The sequence below is a fragment of the Plecotus auritus genome, assembly GCF_963455305.1.
Source record: "Plecotus auritus genome assembly, chromosome: 7".
Classification (NCBI taxonomy): Eukaryota; Metazoa; Chordata; class Mammalia; order Chiroptera; family Vespertilionidae; genus Plecotus; species Plecotus auritus.
In genome coordinates this window covers 58,597,284-58,614,829 of record NC_137774.1, presented here as the reverse complement: position 1 = coordinate 58,614,829, position 17,546 = coordinate 58,597,284, and the positions used below count along the sequence as shown (strand labels likewise).

At 44.2% G+C, this 17,546-nt stretch overlaps 1 pseudogene across 1 annotated transcript; it reads right to left on the bottom strand.

Moving 5' to 3' along the window:
- Window positions 1–14,771: 14,771 nt before the first annotated feature.
- LOC308252645 (centrosomal protein of 83 kDa-like) lies at window positions 14,772–16,218 on the bottom strand (annotated as a pseudogene). The gene is made up of 2 exons: window positions 15,925–16,218; window positions 14,772–15,722 (listed from the first exon to the last, which is right to left on the bottom strand). The product of its transcript is annotated as a centrosomal protein of 83 kDa-like (transcript).
- Between the last annotated feature and the right edge of the window lie 1,328 nt (window positions 16,219–17,546).

Here is a 17,546-nt window from a genome sequence, read left to right as displayed (position 1 = left end):
GGGAGGGGCCAGGTGCTAGCCTGAGGTTGGTCACGTGAGGCAGGGCCTTGGGCACACCTGGGATGTTTTCAAGTGAGACAGAGGAGGTGCGGTCGCTGGGAAGCCGGACCTGCTTATGTCAAAGGGGGAGGGGCCAGGTGCCCGTGAGAAGTTGGTCACGTGAACCAAGGGCGCTGGGGTCTATTCGCCAGCTGGAACTGGTTACCTCATCAGGGGGCCGGCCCGGTGGAAAGCCAGAAACGGTGATGTAAACGGAGGAGGGGATTTGCCCAGGTCAACACACGGAAATGTCAGGTGAGCGAAGCTTGAGGTCAGGTCAACAGCTGGAGGTGTTCCAGTGGATAGGAAGTTGGGGCCACCTAATGAGGAGGAGGGTCACAAGGGGTCACCAAAACCCCACTTCCCTGTGGTCCAGATACTGGATGGCACCAAGTAGGTCCATGTCCTCAAGGAAGGGCGTTAGCCATGAGTGAGGCTGAAATCTGTCCCTCAGCCCCCGACCCACCCATTAGTGACACTGGAGGGAACTGTAGTTGGCTGCAAGAAGGGAAAAGGTTGTCTGGGGATTAAAGAAATCCAACCTGGATTTCTAAGCCAGCTGTCAGTTTTGTCTGGGTCGAAGGCCATTGCAGGGCGAGATGCCCCCATGTTGAGGACGATGCGGAGTCCCGAGGCTGATGGACCCCCTGGCTTTCTTGAAAGAGGGCTGGCGGCCCCCTGCTTGCCACCCTATCGACGGGATCAGAGGCAGCTTTTGAGAAGATGGGGATCTTCAGCTGTAGGTTTTAGGTTTTTAACCGAACTTCCAGCTCTTTGGGGAGACCACCCTCCGCCTGAGGGGCAAAGAAGCACGGGCAGTGTCCCTCACTGGTCGTGCGAACAAGGAGCGGTGTCTGGAAAACAAGGGGGAGGGCCCAGGTGGCCAACTGGATGTTCGTCAGGGGTGTCAGGGCCTGGGAAATACCCGGAACTGTCCAGTGATCCCTGGGCTTGTGGGGTCGTTCGGAGGCCATGTGGACCTGGTGAAGTCATCATGGGAAGAAGCCAGGTGTTAGGCAGCAGGTGGTCATGTGAGCCAGGATTTCTGGCATACCCGGATGTGGTCACATGAGCCAGGGGCTGTGGGTTCTGGTGGCCAGCTGTAACTTGTTATGTAATCAGGTGGACGGGACTTGTGCCATCCGGATGTAGGGCTTGTCTGCCATGGGTTCTGCTTTCCGATGACTAGCTGGACCTGGTTACATCATCAGGGGAGGGGCCAGATGGACAACCACAAACGTTGACATAACCACTGGAGTTGGCTCGCCCAGGTAACACCCAGACGTGGTTAGGTTAGATAGAGCTTGGGGTCCAGTCAACAGCTCTATGTGGACTAGTGGATAGGCTGGTGGGGCCACCTATTGCGGAGGAAGGTCACAAGGGTTCGCCAAAGCCCCACTTCCCTGTGGTCCGGACACTCGATGGCACCAAGAAGGTCCATGTACTTAAGGAAGGGCATTTGCCACATGTGTGGCCGAAAGCTAGCCCTCAGGCCTCACCACCCATTAGTTACACTGGAGGAGCCTGGAGTTGGGTGCCAGAAGGGAAACAGTTTTCTGTGTCTTAACTCAACTCTGGCCAGAATTTCAAAGCCCACAGGCAGTTTTTTTCTGGGTTGAAGGCCACTCCAGGATGAGATTTACCATGGTAGGGATGATCGGGAGTCCTGAGGCGGATGGACCCCCATGGCTGTCTGGAAGGTTGGCTGGCGGTAAACCGCCTTCCCCACCAGGTCGGAGGCTGCCAGTGAGGAGAAGGTGATTTGGGGCTGTGGGTGTTAGGCCTTTAATCTAACTTTCAGCGATTAGAGAAGTCCACCCTCCAAGTGAGGAGCGAAGAAGCCCAGCCATTGTGGCTCAGTGCTAAGGCGAACAATGGGCAGTGTCTCAAAAACAAGGGGGAGGTTACAGTTGGCCAGCCGGACATTGGTCAGGTGTGCCAAGGCCTTGGGCATACCCGGAAGAGGTTGGGTGGCCCAGGGCATTGGGGGGCGGTGGCGTCAGGTTCCCTGCTGGACGTGGTTATGTCATCAGGGGAGGGGCCTGGTGCCAGACTGTTTTTGGTCACGTGAGTCAGGGGCGCTGGGTTATGGTGGCCAGCTGAACCTGGTTACCTTTTCAGGGTTAAGGCCAGGTGGACAGCTGCAAATGGTGACATAATTGCCAGTGTGGGCTCGCCCAGGTGAATACCTGGAAGTGGTCAGTTGAGCTAGCGCTTGGGGCCCGTCAACAGCTCTAGGTGGTCTAGTGGATAGGCTGGTGGGGCCACCTAATGCGGAGAAGGGTCACAAGCGGTCGCCAAAGCCCCACTTCCCTGTGGTCCGGACACTGGATGGCAACAGGAAGGTCACTGTCCTCAAGGAAGGGCGTTCCCAGAAAGTGAGGCAGAAAGCCAGACCTAAGGGCCCCGCCACCCGTAAGTGACACTGAAGGGCAAGGAGTTGGCTCCCCCAAGGGAAAGGTTTTTAAGGGGCTTAACAGAACTTTGGCCCGGATTTTAAAGCCCGCAGGCAAGGCTGTCTGTGTTGAAGGCCACTCGAGGGTGAGATGCCCCCATGGTGGGGACAATAGGGAGTCCCAAGTTAGATGGACCCCCATGGCTTTTTTGAAGGAGGGCTGGTGGCCCCTTGCTTGCCGCTCTCCCCACGGATTCAGAGGCAGGCTATCAGAAGAAGTTTATCTGGGGCTGTGGATTTTAGGCCTTTAACCCAACTTCCAGCAATTTGGGAAGTCCACCCTCCACCTGAGGAGACAAGACACCCGGCCCGTGTGGATCAGTGGTTGGCATACAAGGGGCGGTGTCTCGAACCTAAGGGGATGGCCCAGGTGGCCAGATGGATGTTGGTCAGTTGTGCCACGGCCTGGGGCATACGCCGAAGTGGTCCGGTGGTCCATGGCCATGGCAGGGGGGTCAGGTGGTCAGGTGGATCTCGTTATGTAATCAGGGGGAGGGGCCTGGTGCCACCTGGAAGTTGGTCACGTAAGCCAGGGCCTCGTGAATACCCGGATGTGGTCATGTGCGCCTGGGACGGTGGGATCCAGTGGCCAGCAGGACCTGTTTACATCATCATGGGGAGAGGCCTGGTGCCAGTCGGAAGTTGGTTTGGTGAGCCAGGGGCCTCAGGAATACCCAGATGTGGTCACATGACCCAGTGGCGGTGGGATCCGGTGGCCAGCTGGACCTGGTTACATCATAAGGGGGAGGGGCCAGGTGGACAGCCTGAAGCGGTGATGTGTGGCTCAGTGCTCAGGAGAACAGGGGGCTGTGTCTTGCAAACAAGACCCTTTAGCATTTCTTGCATTGCTGGTTTGGTGGTGATAAACTCTCTTGTCCTTTTTTGTCCGTGAAGCTCCTGATTTCCCCCTCAATTTTGATTGATATCCTTGCTGGGTACAGTATTCTTGGATTCAGACCCTTCCTTTGCATGACTTTGTATAGTTCATTTCATTCTTTTCTGGCCTGATGTGTTTCTGTTGAGAAATCAATTGCTAGTCTGATGGGGGATCCTTTGTAGGTAACTTTCTGTCTCTCTCTGGCCACTTTTAATATTCTTACTTTCTTGTTGGTGTTTGCCAATCCTATATAATAAAAGCCTAATATGCTAAGTGTTCGGTCATTCAGTCGGCCGTTCAACCAATCAAAGCGTAGTTTGCTAATGATATGCTAAGGCCACTCAACCGCTCACTATGACATGCACTGACCACCTGGGGGCAGATGCTCCGACCGATAGGTTAGTTTGCTGCTGGGTCTGGCTGATTGGGACTGAGAAAGACAGGCCAGACATGCTCTGGAACCTTCCCACAGTCTCTCTTCAGCTGGCCCGCATACCGTGTCTCTCACCGACCCCGATCGTGCACCAGTGGGGTCCCTCGGCCTGGCATGTGCCCTCTCACAATCCAGGACCCCTTGGGGGATATTGGAGAGCTGGATTCAGCCCAACAGCAGAATGACCAGTAGCTATGACACACAATGACCACGAGGGGACAGATTCTCAACGTGGAAGGTGCCCCTGGTAATCAGTGCACTCCCACAGGGTGAGCACCACTCAGGCAGAAGCTGGGCTCAAGGCTGGTGAACACAGCAGCCGTGGCAGGAGCCTCTCTTGCCTCCATGGCAGTGCTAAGTATGTCCGACTGCCATCAGTTGGACATTCTCAGAGAGCTCCGGACTACGAGAGGGCACAGGCTGGGCTGAGGGACTCCCCCCACACACCCCCACTGCACAAATTTCATGCACCGGGCCTCTAGTTTAATGATAATGTGCCTTGGCATCAGTCTTTGGGGTTCATTTTGTTTAAGACTCTGTGAGCTTCTTGGATTTGTGTGAGTTTTTTCCTCCCTATATCAGGGAACTTTTCTGTCATTATTTCTTCAAACAGGTTTTCTATTTCTTGCTCAGTTTCCTCTCCTTCTGGCACCCCTATTATGTGGATGTTGTTTTGTTTCATGTTGTCCCAAAGTTCCCTTAGGCCAGGGGTGGGCAAACTTTTTGACTCGAGGGCCACAATGGGTTCTTAAACTGGACTGGAGGGCCGGAACAAAAGCATGGATGGAGTGTTTGTGTGAACTAATATAAATTCAAAGTAAACATCATTACATAAAAGGGTACGGTCTTTTTTATTTCAATAGTTTTATTCATTTCAAACATTTTAACAAGAAGAATGTAAACACTAATTATTATAATTTGAAACTTCAAAAAAATGGAGGAATCATAGCACAATAACATACCTTATATTGAAGATGGCAAAGGCAAAATAAAATTGCCTAACAAAGGAAAGGTACAAAAGCCTTTCAAATTAAACTTAAATATAATAAAATAATTTAAAACTAAAACAAATAGAAAAGAACAAAATGTGTAAACAGTAAATTAAACATTTTCTTTAGTGCAACTTCCAAATTATGCCCGGGACGTAGATGTAGATGGCAATGTAGACTGGGTTAAAAGGTTTTTGGTCTTTAAAACATCAACTTCAGTGGGAACAGTGTTGTTGGTCTTCTTTTTAGCTAATGCTCTGATACTGTGCTCTCCAGGGGCGTGTCTTTCTACATCACCACGATAACGTGTCTACGCATTCCCAGGGTGATGTCGGGGGACGCGTCTGCGGGCATTACAAGGAGCCTCTGGAAGATTGAGAGGTTGTTCCTTCTACTGAATGGGCAGATATAAATCTACCCACTCAGAAGAAGGAGCGGCGGCCGTGTTTCCCGACGTTGCCATGTTAACACTGCTGCTGGTGAAGGAGCGGAGGGGAGAGCAAGAGAACCCTCTGCTCTTTCGGCTCCGTGGGCTGGATAGAACAGCCGAACGGGCCAGATCAAGCCCGCAGGCCGTAGTTTGCCCACGGCTGCCTTAGGCTCTCCTCGTGTTTTTTAAGGTTTTTTTTTCTGGATTCTGCTGTGCTTGGGAATTTTTTTCTACCTTGTCTTCTAGCTCACAGATGCAGTCCTCTGCTTCTTCTAGTCTACTCTTGATGCTTTCTATTGAATTCTTTATAGCAGCGATGTCATTTTTCATTTCTTCTTGGTTCTTCCTCATTTCCTCATTGTTCTTACACATATTGTTAAATTTGTCTTCCATTCTTTTCAGTAACCCTATGACCATTTCTCTGAATTCTTTCTGACATATTTCTTGCCTCCATTTTGATTACTTCCTTTTGTGGTGATGCCTCCTTTTCTTTCATATGCAGGCTGTTTCTTTGACTCCCCGTGATCTCTCTTCTCCGGGTGTCTGGTTATGTAGCTCTCTCTCTCCTTTTCCTGGCGAAATCTGACCTCCCAAGGGGACACTTTTCATATTGCCTTTTATATATAGATAGATAGTAATAGGGATGTAATATAAAAATTTTAGTAACTTTTATAGTAGGTAACAACTAAGTTTCCTTGAATAGCCATGTGGAGAGGGAGAATGGTTCCCACCAACTTCTTGTTTCCATGGTTTATAAAGGCTGTAGTTCCTGTGTCCTGATATCCCCTCTGATTGGTCAATATTCCCTTTAGAATTGGTTACTATAGTGACTCCTGAGGCCCTCCTCCCTCACTGTGCTCCTATTCCTTCTGGGCTTTCTTACTTCTTTTTTATTTTGTATATATAGACCTCTTTTGGCTATTTCTAGTTCCCTTGTCTTATGGAAATACATCTGTTGCTGCTCCCTTGTCTTATGGAAATGTATCTGCACCTGGCTCCTTGTGTTATGGAAATGTACCTTCTCCCTTTCTGTAGCCCTGTTTTGTTTTTTCCCATGGACCCCAATTCTAAAAATTCCCTAAACCTGCCAATGTTCCACTAAAATTCCTGTTTCAGTCCACCCGTCTCATTAGGAAACTCCAACTGCCATTGCAGATAGGGGGTGCCACATCTTTCTGGCTGCTTCCTGCTGGCAAAGGGATCATAGTTTGGGGCAGCAGTTGGGGTCCCATCGGAAGTGGGTGGTCTAAGGGTCCTCGGAAGATGGATATAGCGGCTGTCATTTGCTGTTCCATGCGGAGGATCAGGAGTAGCTTTAGGGCTTCTGAATGGAAAGATATGAAACATACCAAAGATTAAACAGGCAATGGTTAAAGATAATTAATAAAAAAAAAACACAGTATAAACCAAGGTCTGTGAAAGGGAGTTAGCTAATATATTTTTAATTGGTGCCCAGACTTCTGGGGCAAAAGGCTATGAGGCATTTTTTAGCTAAGCTGTTTGCAGCAAGGAGTGTTATTCATGGCACAGACTTTGCCCTGCTGAATCATGGGCTTCTCTGTGAATAAAAATCTTTAGTGGCTTGAGAAGTGGTTCTGGCCTGGTTGGTGGTAGTGGCAGTATAAGTTGTCCTATAGACTAAGATTTAACACATTTTACTCTGAAAGAGATGTGGGAGATAAATATCTAATTGAGATTATTCAACCCTGAATTGGGCTGCTTATAATATACTTAGTAGTTAGGGATTTGGGGAGCCAGTGTGGCTGAAAAATTTGCTACATTAGGTGTTGTATGACTAATCAGCAAGCTGAGCAAGATGCCTTAATGAGCCAATTAGTTAGGAGTCATCTTTATTGTGTGCAGGTTCAGAGCAAATTACCTCTGTCAAATTCTGAACAAACAAAGGAGGGATATTTTCCTTTTTATATGGTTCTAGTTCTTTGTATAAGTTATTTTTGTAGACAGCTTGTAACCTTGAGTACATATCATATCTAGCAAACACCTGTCATATCTATACAGACAACTTGTAACCTTGAGTATCTTATCATATCTATACAGACACCTGTAACCTTGAGTATCATATCATATCTTTACAGGCACCTGGCATCAATATCAGCAAATCAGTTAGATGTCTAGCTTGCAAGGTCAGACAATGAAGTTTATCTTTTCTATTCAAGCTAAACACAAAGTTATTTTACAGTCTAAAAATAACAGAGTTGACCTACAGAATACGAGACTAAGAATAACAGAGTAGTTCAAAGAGCAGCTTTAAACAGCAGTTTTTCCAAAAGAGGGATCACTATGCTTCATAGAGATACAAAAAAGGGAACCATAAGTGGGAGAATCTCATGGGGTCCCAGGAAGGGCAGAGAAGATCTACTCTAGGTAGCAGCCTAGGATTTCCATGACACTTATAAAAAGACAGAATAAGAATTATTTAAAAAATGAAAACATTGTTTATCTAGAAATACCAGAGTATGTTACTAATCTGCCACTCATTGATATCCCAGGATCCCTTTGAAGGAGAAGTTTCAGGTCCTTCAGAGGCTCACATGAGTAGCAATTTGGTGATCTAGTTGATGGCAATGCAGCTTTGTCTGATGGGGAAAATAAGACATTTTTTGGGGGCTAGCAATTTGAATCTGTGCCAGTCACCTAATGTACATTCTTGATAGCCTATAATTAAGTCACTGCCCCTTTCTCCACAATCTGGTCTCCCAAGACCTGTTTTCTTAATTATTCCCAATTTACAAAGGGGCCATAAACAAAGAATGTAGCAGCTTAGCTACAGGGGAGGTCACTGACACCACCCAGACCAGGCATTTAGATACAATCTAACTTCCCCTTCTAACTGCCTCAGGAGGGGCTATGGAAGCCCACCACAAAAGCCTGGTAGTTAGGAAACAGATAGAAAACAAAGAAACCGAAGGGTATAAAGAGAAAGCTTTCTCCATATTGGCTTACTCAGGATTTGGAGAACTGACCCCCTGAGTCACTGTACTAGTACATGTGAAACATCTGAAAATAAATAGGGATTTCCTGGACCTCCAAGTGCTCCTGTGTATTTTTTGGTCACCTGGTAAATTCTGTAACATGTCCTCCTCCTTTGCTGGCGTTCAAGGCTCACTGGAGACAGATGGATCTAGGAGTCGATGCTGCCGACCTGTTGGGAGACTTAAAGACGGTGCCTGTAAAAGGGCTTTTTGCGTTGTTTAAAGGCCTGCCCAAATAAATGAGGGTTATTCCGAAAGCTCTGGGGCAGTATTGTCCATGTTAGCTGATGGCTTTGATTATTGGGATCTTTGAAAGGCAAACAGGGACTGTGAGTTAGGAGACAGGAGTATATGTAGAAAAAGGCATCCTTGGGATTTAGTACTCTAAACCACTTTGTGTTTTCCAGAATTTGGGCAAGTAAATCATAAGGGTTAGGGACAATTGGCTGGATAGGAATCACTGCCTTATTTACTAATTAGAAGTCCTGAATTAGTCCTCCGCCTCTATTAGGCTCTTGTACCCCTAAGATGGGGGTATTGTTAGGACTATGACAAGGTTTCAGTAAACCTTGGGCTTCTAAAACAGATGACTTATTAGAATATTGAGTCCTTGAGCTTCAGGGTTGAGAGGACATTGTTTCTGATGTGAATATGAGGCTTTTTACAGGATCAGGAAGGCTTGGGAATGGAACAGCTTACCCCAGCTATGAGCTAAAGGCTGAGAAAAAGATCTCTTTCTTGGCTTCCCAGACATGCCTATAACAGCTACAGCCTCTGAGGATGATTTACCAGGGCTTGGGAGGAGTACAGAGAAAGTAGCTTCAGCATCGGGGAGGAAATTAATTTCCTTGCCCTCCACTGTCAGGCTTACCTGGAGCTCCTGGGGGGAGATGGCAGTCCTCTGAGGAGCCGGGTTGGGATACCCCGGGCCCTGTCAGTCCTATTGGGCAAGCTAGGTTTCCATAGGTACCTTGCTCTTCCATTTCCTGGGAGGTTTACTATGTCCTCATCCATGCCTTCCACTTCTGCCCCCTTCCTCTACCTAAAGTTTTCTTGTGACTGCCTGTGCCAGCTAATGGTCTTTACTTATATGGACCATAGGCTGTTCTTGTAAGACCCTCCTTCAATTATTATTTGTAATATTCTTTCATTGAATACTATTGCATGCCATATTGATCTGAGCCAGTGCTTGTTGCTCACCTCTGTGGTCCTTCATTAATACTCTGGAGATTCAGGTTTTATATACTTGTACAATACATGGTACAAAGATAACCCTGGTGTTTTTTTTTCACATGATGAACATGCAAGATGATCTCAATTAAGGCTTGGCACTTCTTAGTGGCAACTGGGGGAAGTTATGACATAAGGGCTGTGTTGAGTCTGCACGTGACCAACAGTGTTTAGCTGCAGGAGCCACTGGCCACAGCTCATTTGTACATCTTCTTTCCCATACTTGATTCTTTGCTGACTTGTCATTTACCCTGCCTGTTGGCTACCTTCTCCTTTGGGGCCTTTTTATATCACCTGTCCCTCTGCACTGCTCTCTCTGCAATATTCTACAACATTGTCCTGCACATGTGTTATGAGGTGCACATACACGTGTAAATAGTCCTCAAACACCAGAGACTCTTTTATTGTTTTTACATAGAATAAGACATAATCAACCTTCTGAACAGCTTGCCTGTTTCACCAACAGAGAAACACTGCTGGACACACTTAGCAGAAGAATGAGCTTTACATCTTGATTTTCTTCCATGTGGTACTTGCCATGTCTGGGTCATATTTCTGGTGATGTCTTTTCCAGTTTGTTATCTTCAGATGCCCAGAATTTGAGAGCAACCTCTTATTACTATTTCCTGAAGATCTCTTATTTTTGGACAATTGCATGGAGCCAATGTATTATGTGGAATACACTTTTGTATTAGAACTTCCCTCACACCACAGTCAACATTTATTTCCTTTCCATTCTCTGTTATTAAGCTGTTATCATAAAATGGAAGATACAGTGGAACCTATTGGATAGAGTGTGTCTGTAGAAGAAGAGTCACAGGTCAGGGCTTCTAAGACAGCTCCACCAACACAGCAGTCCCTTCTGTGTACTTGATGTTTCTCAGTGTTAAAAGATATGCTCCATCTGACTAAGTTACCAGCAGCATTCTTTTTGCAGAAAGACTTCTTCAGTGATGCATGTGTGAGAGACTTCTCTTTGAATGCAAATCCTCACCAGCAACAGTGGGGTGCTAGTGAAAAGGAACCCTGGGGGAAAAAATGTGGACAGGGCTTCATTTGAGTCCAAGATCATCTTGTGTTTATCTTGAGTGTCTTCAACTGGTAGGGAGGTGGAGGAAGATTTCCCAGCCACCTCATATCATGTCCAGCACCAGGCAACTTTTAACAATGAGGATCCACACAATGGCAGTGAGATTTCACGGGAATTTATTGGTTGAAATTGTTTGCACCAGAGTAGGAAATGTGAAAACGGTGCCAGGCACAAACAGAAAGTTGTCCAACATCAGGGTGTCTGCTCTAGAGAAGTGAATTATGAGTGTAACAAAAGTGGGAAATATTTTTTTTTAAAATATATTTTATTGATTTTTTACAGAGAGGAAGGAAGAGGGATAGATAGTCAGAAACATCGATGAGAGAAAAACATCGATCAGCTGCCTCCTGCACACCTCCTACTGGGGATGTGCCCACAACCAAGTTACATGCCCTTGACCGGAATCGAACCTGGGACCTTTCAGTCCGCAGGCTGATGCTCTATCCACTGAGCCAAACCGGTTTTGGCAAAAGTGGGAAATCTTTTAGACAAATTTTTAACGTCAGTGAGAATTCTTACTGGAGAAATGCCCTATGAGTGGACTGGTTGTGGGAATTTCTTTAGTGAGAGCACTGTACTCATTAAACACCAGATAATTCAACTGGAGAAGAGCCATATGAATATAGTGATTTAGGGAAGGCCTTCACTCAAAGATCTACCTCATTCAATACCACAGAGTTCACACTGGAGAAAAGTGTTATGAGTGTAGTAAATGTGGCAAGTCCTTCAGCTGAAGGTCTCACCTCATGTGTACACTACAGAGTTCACACGGAAGAGAAGCAGTATGAGTGTAGTGATTGTGGGAAATCCTTCAGTCTATGATCCACCCTCATTACACACCATAGAGTTCACACAGGAGAGAAGCTATATGAGTGTAGTGATTATTGGAAGCCCTTCAGTCGATGGTATTCCCTAATTCAACACCAGAAAGTTAACACTGGAGAGCAGCCATATTAGTGTACTTATTGTTTTAAGTCATTTAGACAAAGACATAGCCTCACAAAACACAAGAGACTACACATTGTAGAGAAGCCATATGAATGTACTGAATGTAGAACGTCCTTCAGTTGAAGGTTCCAATTCATTCAACACCTCAGAGTTCACACTGGCGAAAAACCATTTAAATCGTGTATGTGCGAAATCTTTTAAGTGCAATAATCGCCCCCTTAACCACAAGAGAGTTCACATTAGAGAAAATCTGTCTGAGAGTAGTAATTATGGAAAGTCCTTCAGGCAAAACTCTAAGCTCATGGAAGACCATGGGGAAAAATCTCTAGAGTGTAGTGAATGTGGGAAAACTTTTAGTTGCAAATGTAGCCTGGTTACACACCCAAGAGTTCACACTGGAGAAAAGCCTTAAATGTGCAGGGGATGTTTTCTTTTTCTCACTTGGAATAACAACACTGAAGGAGACTCTTTGGGACCCGTTTACCTGAATTTAACCTCCTTTTAATGGATCATACACTTCTAGTTTCCTCATAAGTTTCAGTTATAAGTGTGATTTTAAGGAGCTGAATTGGTCACCCAGAAGAGGAGTCCTGTGTTGTTCTTCTGCTAACTATATGAATTATATTCTCTGTTCACGGTATGAATTAGATAATTCTCAGCAATGTTTAGGGGAATTCTTCCCCACATACTGTAAAGGAACCATGAGCCATGTAGGAAATTTTATATGGTGGTCATTTGTTATAAGACTCTGAGGTATAAATCGAGCCAGCATTAGGACATAAACATTGTATTAATAGTGAGTGGCAAAGATTGTAGTGAATTAGATGAAAAGTGCCTCTTCTGAACATTATCCAGAAGTGATCAAAGGGCCGTGGCTTGTGATATATTTGTACAGACATTCTCGAAACCTCCATAGCTGTTTCCTCTGGCTGAAGTCATTGACTGAAAAAATCATCTAACAGTTTACTGGATTCCCCTGGCCCATTTAGGGTGTTCACCTCAATGTTTCCTCAACAGGCAAGACCTCAAAGCTAGAGGGAGGAGTACACTGTAATCAGTCTCGGATGTGTGTTTTGGAACCAGTCTGCATTCCTGTTGATTTGATTCTGATGGCAATAGTCTTCACTTCCTTCCAATATTTTCTGCCCCGGAGACAGGCTGATCATCCAAAGAAATTAGGAGAGATGGTAGAACCCATATCAGGTCACTATTTTAATTTACTAACAAGGGGGGTTATCTAGGTTTTTATTTAAAAGTACTTTTTAAGGCTTTATTTAGGTAGATTTATAATTGACATGTAACAAAATCTATTCTTCTAATGTACTATTTGTTGAGATTGGACATACAGATAAAGCTATAAAACAGTCTCATGTAAAATAAGCTTATCTCTCAACCACATACAGGTTAGGGTAGCAGTTGCTTTACAGATGTGAATATGCAAAACACTGAGTTTATTCTCTTTTTAAAAAAATAAATACCTTATATATTTTTTAAGTTTTTTAAATATTTTATTGACTTTTTAGGAAGACAGGAAGGGAGAGAGAGAGAAATGGTGATATGAGAAAGAAACATTGAACTGCTACCTCTTGCACGCCACCTCCAAAGCATCCAGGCAGGCATATGGCCTGACCTAGAAAGAAACCATTGACCTTTCAGAGCAGGGGATATTGCTCAACCAACTGAGGCACACTGGCCAGAGAAGAGTTTATGCTTTTATTTTTATTTTTAATTATTGAATTAATATCCATACAACAATTCTAAACCTACTTTTGCCACACCCTATATTTATCTCCTGCCCTTTCATGATCTCTCTTTCTGCCTTCACCTGCCCTAAATGCAGTCATTGATTTCCCTTCTTTTACAAGATTAGTATAGAAATATATATATGACCTTGTGCACGAAATTTGAGCATGGGAGGGGGTCCCTCAGCCTGGCCTGCACCCTCTCCAATCCAGGACCCCTGGGGGATGTACTGCCAGTTTAGTACATCTGGCTCCTAACCTCTTGCCTGCCTGTTGGCCTGATCGCCCCCTAACCGCTCCCCTGCCAGCCTGCAGACCCTCGACTGCCCTCCCCTGCCGGCCTGATCACCCCTAACCACCTCTGCCTCAGCTCCCACCACTGTGGCTTTGTCCAGAAGGAAGTCTAATGTCCAGAAGATGTCTAGTCACCCGGACTAATTAGCATATACCCTTTTATTAGTATAGATATATATATAAAAGGCTGAGCAACTGTCCAACTCAGTGGTTGGCAAATTCATTAATCAACAGAGCCAAATATCAACCTTACAACGATTGAAATTTCTTTTGAGAGCCAAATTTTTTAAACTTAAACTTCTTCTAACGCCACTTCTTCAAAATAGACTTGCCCAGGCCATGGTATTTTGTGGAAGAGCCACACTCAGGGGGCCAAAGAGCCGCATGTGGCTCGCGAGCCACAGTTTGCCGACCACGGGTCCAACTGACTGACTGTCCGACTGGTCGGTAGGTATGATGTGCACTGACCACCAGGGGCAGACACTCTATGCAGGAACTGCTGAGTGACCTCATCTTTGCAGAATGCCTTCAGGGGATGTCAGAGAGCTGATTTTGACCTGATCTTCACAGGCCAGGCTGAGGGACCCCACCTATTCCAGAGGGATCCCACTCACTCCACAGACCCCTTCGAGCCACAGTGCAAGCCCAGGTGCAGCTGGTTGGGAAGGGACCAAGGGAGGTTGGCCCCAGGGCATGTCCAGCCCATCTCACCCAGTCCTGCCCCGCTAGCCACTTTCTAATTAATTTCTTTTCAATGTGCACGAATCTATGTACCGGGCCACTAGTATTTTTGATAATTTTGTAAGCACTATAAGTTGTGTACTCTTTAACAAATACCGGTTTCCTTCATGCTACACAGTTATTTTGAGATTGAACACTAATGATTATGTAAATTTTTAATTATTTTTTATTCCTGAGTATTATTGTGTTCTATGGGTAATAACTTTATCTATGATCTGTCTATGGTTTTTGTTATTTCCAGGTTTGGGGTATTATAAATAAATTTTCTGGGAATAGTGGGTTTAGTTCTGTATATAGATGTATATTTTACTTATGTAATTGTTTCAGTATAGGTGAGTGTTTTACTTTTTAAGACATGCAGAACTGTGATCTAAAATGGTTGTTCCCTTTTCCTTCCCAGCCACCCACAGTAATGAAAATTCTAGTTTTTCTAAAACCTTGCCAGCACATGCGATGTTTTATATATATATATATATATATATATATATATATATATATATATATATATATTTACTCATTTATTTTTAACCATTTCCTTCGTATTTGGTTTGAATTCAGCAATTCATTCATTCACTGTGTACGTGAGGTCACTTGGATCTGCAAGCCACTGATTTGCTGTTTCAGGTCAGAATTTTCATTTTTCTCTTTCTCTGCATTTTCAATACTCACAATGTGTTGTTCAAGTTTTAACCTAACACTTTGAAGTTCTCTTCTGGCCGACTCTTCTGCCATCTGTGAAGCCCGCCATTTCTGTTCACACTGATCTTTTTCAGACTGCCTCCACAAAGCATATTCCACTTTCATTTTCTCTAAGTCCACCAATCTGTTCTCAAGTTCAAGCTGTTCATCTTGTAATACCACAAGTTTTTGTTAACCTTCTTCCTTGGCAGCTTGTACTTTACATAATAATTCACGATCCTTATCTGCTAAGAGCACTTCAACAGCTGACTTGAGAATTTCATTGTCTGACTGTAACCCGTTCACTTTGCATCTTATTTCTTTCCCTTTCTAGATCACTCTTTAGCTCCTGCTGCTTCCAGTTTGATGTCTGTTATTTCTAATTTGTTTGTTTAAGTTCCTTTACGGGTCAATGCATTTATTTCCCGTTCCGCTTTATGTAATTTACTGATTAAAACAGTATTTTGTTCATTGCTTGATTGTAGCTCTTTTTCCAAGCATTCAGCCTGCAGTTTGACTGTTTTTCAGCCTCCAGGGATCTGATTGCAGCTTGCATCTCAACTATTGCACCTGAATTCTTTGGACATTTTCTATCTGAGCTCTAGAATTCTCTTTTACAGCAGTTAATTCGGCTGCTTCAGCCTCTAACTCTTTTAATTTCTGAACCAAATGGACATTTTCTCGAATAAGTTGCTCCACTCATTTGCTATCTCTTGTGGGATCAAGACTAAGCAGCTGATTATGTAGTTCTTCTTTATCTTTCTCCAGTATTGATTGCAATCTCTGATTCATATTTTTATTTTTTCTTTTAAAACACATGCAAATTCTTCTTTCTGGTGTTCAAACTCTGATTTGAAAAGTTTATTATATTCAGCTCTATACCTTTCAACTTCTTCATCCAGATTCCTAAAACGCTCTCTCATTTAGTTTCTAATTCTCATTGTATTTGGGCTCTGAACAATTCCAAGCTTTGTGGATTTAATACCTGCAGCTTTATTTCTTCTAAGTCTTTAGTTTTCTCTAATAATTCCTCTCTTATTTCTTCAGAAAGCAGCTGGAATTTTTCCTGGTTAGTTTGCTTTTCATTTAGCAGGCACTTGAGTTTATTTTGTGATGTTGTGTACTCATCTTTCAACCTGTTGTGTTCAGTTCTCATAGTGACAGTTTTATGATGTTCACATCTTTATCTTTCATCAATTAACATTGCTTGTAACACAGGGTCAGAATCTGTCAGCCCACTGTCTCCACCAGGAGGACAAGTGGTGGGAAGAGTGTTCATATTGGTGAGTAAGCTGACAAGCATGTGAAAATAAGTTCTGGTTTTCTTATTGTCTTCATTTTCTTTCCAAGATTATTTTCCACTTCCTTCTTGCTAAGACAAGATCTTGGGAGGCCAAACTACACCAGACTCACACACAGCCTTGCAAGGTGCAGACACAAAACTAGCACCGCCCTGATCCTCTGCAGTGGGGCTGCCTTTTCAGGGGTGCAGGGCCAGCCCTGTACCTCCTCAGGTGGGGACACCACCTCAGCCCATTGCCCCTCAGCCCCTCCAGCCCTAGGGGTGACCTGGGTTGCTAGATCCTGGCGCTAGGGAAGCAGGAAGTCCTGCCCTTTGTCCAATGTTTAATATTTTTAAATTGTAGGCCCAGAAATGAGTTTAGTGTTAACTTGTTTTGTTTTAAATCCATTTTTCTAAGGAATTTTTATGGTAAGCATTGTTTCGTACATTTATTTACACTGTCTTTATCTATTTTGTTTAAATGTCTGGTCAGAAACTTTTGCCAATTTTTAAAATGAATTTATGATTTAACTAATAGGAGGAGACTTCAGCACCTAGGACATCTGTTTTCACCTCACTCATTCCTCAAGGACTCAACTGTCTTCTTTGCCATTTGGAACTATATGTTTTGAATACTGGAAGGAAAATTGCTCTTTCTCAAATTCTATCCTATGGACAATTTAAAGCCCGCTTGCATGATACACTTATAAATTTAATGCACTAACATTCTCCACCATTCCTTTTAGTTAAAGCATTGAATAGTACATTAAGTGAAGTTAAGGTTTGTAGTTTTTGTCAATTTCCCTGGTGTAAATACTCTCATCGTTGTCAGTTTCAAACTGCCAAAATGATGGCACTGAACATGGGCCTGATAAGATATTTCAGTAGCAAAACATTGTATTGTATTTACAACTTACTGACACAGTAGGTATAAATATGCTCAAGAACAATCATGATAAAATAATAAAATAATGGGGAAGTGTCAAGTTTTAAACATTTTTTAAAACTTTGTTTTAAGTGTAATTGATTTAAAACATACATTCAAAAATATATTTCTATTTATTTCAGAGAGGAAGAGAGAATGAGAGAGAGATAGAAACAACAGTGATGAAAGAGAATCACTGATTGGCTGCTTCCTGCTTGCCCCACAATGGGGATCCAGCCTACCAACCGGGGCGTGTGTCATGACTGGGAATCAAACCTTAACCTCCAGGTTCATAAGTCAATACTCATCCACTGAACCACACCAGCCAGGCACCCCTAAGCTTTTAAGAAATCTCACTTGCCCTAACTGGTTTAGCTCAGTGGATAGAGCATCGGCCTGC